This window comes from Myotis daubentonii, chromosome 2, assembly GCF_963259705.1.
Source record: "Myotis daubentonii chromosome 2, mMyoDau2.1, whole genome shotgun sequence".
Taxonomy (NCBI): domain Eukaryota; kingdom Metazoa; phylum Chordata; class Mammalia; order Chiroptera; family Vespertilionidae; genus Myotis; species Myotis daubentonii.
This window is the reverse complement of record NC_081841.1, coordinates 62,415,059-62,419,240: the sequence shown is the minus strand read 5'-3', so window position 1 is coordinate 62,419,240 and position 4,182 is coordinate 62,415,059. Positions and strand designations below refer to the sequence as shown.

At 45.2% G+C, this 4,182-nt stretch overlaps 1 pseudogene; it reads right to left on the bottom strand.

Annotated features, from left to right (window-relative positions):
* Window positions 1-351: 351 nt before the first annotated feature.
* Window positions 352-2,733, bottom strand: LOC132226571 (aurora kinase A-like; annotated as a pseudogene).
* Window positions 2,734-4,182: the final 1,449 nt, after the last annotated feature.

The window sequence follows — 4,182 nt, the reverse complement described above, 5'->3', positions numbered from 1 at the left end:
TAATTGAGGCTGGGGAGGGACACGGGAGGTTGGCCAGCTGCGGAGGGACTGCGGGAGGGCTCTAGGTCGTGTCTGGCCCATCTTGCTCAGTCCCGATCAGGCGGACCCCAGCAGCAAGCTAACCTACCAGTCAGAGCATCTGCTCCCTGCTGGTCAGTGCACATCTTAGCGAGCAGTTGAGCTGCCTTAGCATATCATTAGCATATTATGCTTTGATTGGTTGAACGGCTGACTGAGCAACCAGACACTTAGCATATTAGGCTTTTATTATATAGGATATTTTTTTTTTCATATTTTTTTCTTCCTTTCTCTGTAACGTTGCAGATTGCAGGCAGGAAGCTGGCAATAAGATCATGTCAGGAGTTTGTTTCTGCTGATTACACAGCAGCCCTGGCTCACAGGGTTCTCTCCCTGCAAGAGTCTTTTAAGATTCTTGCTAGTTGATGGTTTTAAGGAATTTGCTCTGATGCAGAAGTGTTTGAGTACTTCTCTCGGGCCAGCCTTTGCCTGGGGTTGTGCATCAACAGTCTTGAAGTCTGAAATGAGGTCCCTGGTTCCCCCTGGTACAAACTCAGGAAATGTGAATTCGGCCTCAAAATCGATATGTGCTTGCCTCAAAAGGAGGCTTTCCAACTAAAAATCTATAGCAAAGGACTCCAAGGCTCCAGAGAACCGCCTTCTCATCATGCCTTTGGCCTTCAGTGATCTCAGGGCCACAGAGGGTGGTTCTCTTGGAGGGTGGGCGTGTATGGACCACCCCAAACCTGCAATCTTAAACTCTCCAACTGATCCGAGGAGCAAATTCTCTGGCTGAATGTCTCTACGAATAACTCTCTTTGAACGATAGTAACATAGGGCACTTGCCAATTCTGGGATATAAGCAACAGTTTTCTGCTCATCTAACCTGGATAGTTTTAAGTTCCTTATAGGGAGCTCTAAGAGGCACACACTCTAGAATTAGGTGAACTCTGGCGGCATCACGGAAATAGCCACACAGTCTGAGAATATCTGGATGCCTGAGGTGGGATTGCATCTCTACTTCTCTTCCCAGCTGATGCCCAGCTCCTGCTTTCTCCAGTTGAGCTTTCCAGAAGGCTTTCAGGGTAACTTCGCTTTGATTTTCTCTCAGCAAGTAAACATTCCCAAACTTTCCTGTACCCAGAGGGCGCCCATTTTCAATACCTCCCAAAGCACATGGCCTTTTTAAACAATTCTTTGTTTCCCTGTTCTGATGCTTGTTTCTCTTCAGAATTATTTCCAGGGGCGGATGGCTGGGGCTGCTCACTCGTTTATGTATTATTCAGTGGCCTGGAGACAGGACAAGGGGCACTGGTTGCCTGCAATCGCTTCTGCTTTAGATTCTGAACCCGTTTATGGCTGCAAACAAGCTTTTGTGCTTGTAAAGGAGCTCGCTGGGAGGAATTTAAAGGACACAAAACCCACTCAAGCCTGGCCACTATTTGCAGATCATGGATGTCGAGAAGGAAATTGCTGGGTCACCAGAACACGTTTTGGACCACCACCAGGTGGAATTGTAGTCTTAACAGGCCCTGAAATGTATCATTCTTGAGATTTGTGCTTGTTGGCTCCACCTCTGAAACAAGGCAGCCCAGTCCTCCTGAGAGCACCTCACTGCTAGAAATCTTTGCATCTGATACTCTAGACTTCCATAACCCACCTATGTGAGAATTAATTTTCCTGGGGTTATGAATGGGTACAGAAGACCATTTGTGTCATATTTCTAATGCAAAGAGAGCAAGTGATTTCTGCTTGATGGGGACTTCATTTCTCCAGGGGGCCAGGTTGCCCACCCTGCTAAGCACCTCAAATAAATTGTCACTTTCAATACTCATAACAGCTACATTAATTTTGAATTTTACAACTAAACTCTAGTTAAGGTTTCCTTTTGTTTCCACCTTGAAAGACAGTTCTGTTCAAAGACCATTGAGGGTGTTGAGAACAAAGACAGACTCTGAGCTCCCCTAAAAGGTGCTTTATCTACACATTTAGAGGAGAACAAACGGGGAGAGGAGAGGGAAGGACGAGGAGGTTTAAGGAACTCGCTACTGGCTCTTGAATAATTTAGTAATGCCAATTATTGCAGGCAGGCCTTAGAACTTGAGAATTCATGTTCAAGGAGCTGTTCTATATTGGGGCCGGTTCCCTCATGGTTTTATATATTCTTTTTTTTATGTGTGTCTGGTGAGTAGTGATAGCCAGAAGACCAGCTCTTGTTCCTAGTTGCCAGGAAAGGCAGGAAGCTTGGCTTCCTCCATCGCCAGGGGCAACCCAAACCTCCTGTTCGCTCCAGCTCCGTGGCCACGGCTGGCTGAAAGCAGGTATCTGGGATTTATTTAGCTTCTATAATTGAAACTTTGTTGCCTTTTGCGGAGGCCACAGCCGGCCATTGCAGGCAGCATGGAAGCTTGGCTTCCTCCATCACTGGAGCAACCAAACCTCCTGCTTGCTCCAGCTTCATGGCTGCTGGCCACCATCTTGGTTGGGTTAATTTGCATATAGTTGCTCTGAGTGGCTGGTGGGCGTGGCTTAAGGCATAGCGAAGGTAGGGTCAATTTGCGTGTTTGTCTTTTATTAGTGTAGATTAGGATGTTAGACATTATAGGAGACTATTGGGAGACCTGCTTTTTCCAAGGGTGGGTCCTGAACCAGCCTCTGGAAAGGGACAGGTGCGCCTGCCTGTAGATTCTCCTCCAGCCATGGAATTGCATTCATCTTGACCACAGTGCTGCCTGGAGCATGGTGAGAACTGAGAAAATGAAAAGTGGAGATAGAGCCCAGATCCCAGGAGGAAAGGAAACATAAGTGACCGGCCAGAAAAATTGCTTTCATTCTCAGAAAAAGAATGCTGGTGAGAGATCACCTGTGACTGGCTACCAAGAAGAACCAATGAAGGTGCTCAATGAGAGAATAAATGGTATCAGCCAAGACAGATCTTTTCTGTTTCCTTATTTCTCCTTCAAATCACATGCCTCTGCTGGTAATGAACCTCTCTAGCAGTCTTCCTGAAGAGAGGGAACTGGTCATGTCCCCTCTTCCTTTCCTAGGAGGTCCAAACTTAGGGAGAGGAAGCTTAACCTTTAAGATAACAAGTTTTTAGTTATTTTACTAGATTGGACATATTAGTTACTAAACCAGGACTACCACTTTGCCTAGAAGTGACTAAAAACTCTTTGTTACCTAAAAGTGACCAGCAAAATTGGGAACTTGCCCTAAATTTTTCCAAGGTCAGGGAAATACTTAGTCAGTGGGAAAGATGAAATTGATTTTGATTAGATGTCATGAGTTCTGCTTCCTCAATTCTAGGGCTTTACTGGCCTGTTATACTGCAGGAGAATTGCTGCTACCAAAAGATGAATCCCACAAAAGGAAATTACCCATGGGTGACTCACTTGAAGGAATCATAGCAGTATTTAAACACTCCTCCCTACCCATTTTCCACTGGCTCCAGAGAAAAGTAAAGCAGATACCCATGACCCATTTATCTCCATGGTGGGTTCGGTAACCTCTGAGGGCCAGTTGACTCAGACAAGCTTAATATGGCATTAGAAAGCTGGCTTTAGGTAATACCAGCTGTCCTAGAACGGGTGGCATTCTTTTCCCTTTTTCTTAATATACAAGTCAGAATGTCCATTTAAAAGAATCTTCTCTTAAGGCGACAGTGAGTAAATTTAGGAAACAATCAGACATGAGGAAATGATTTTGACCATCTAATAAATATGGGTCTAGTGCCAGCCGTGGGCAAACTACGGCCCGCAGGCTGGAGCCGGCCTGTTTGAAATGAATAAAACTATTGAAAAAAAAGACCGTACCCTTTTATGTAATGATGTTTACTTTGAATTTATATTAGTTCACACAAACACTCCATCCATGCTTTTGTTCCGGCCCTGCGGTCCAGTTTAAGAACCCATTGTAGCCCTCGAGTTAAAAAGTTTGCCCACCCCTGGCTAGTCTCTAAGGGAAACAGATGACTCCAATGTTGAGACTTTTGAGTCAGGTAGGTGAACAGTTAACCTGTGACAGAGCAGTGGAAGTATGATGTCTGTGGGCCATCATACTTCCTACCCTGATAAATAAACACAGTCCTGGAGGTAGGGAGAGCAAAAAGGAGGGACTATTCAACATAGGAGAGGTGAACCCAAATTTTGAAAACGGAACCTTATT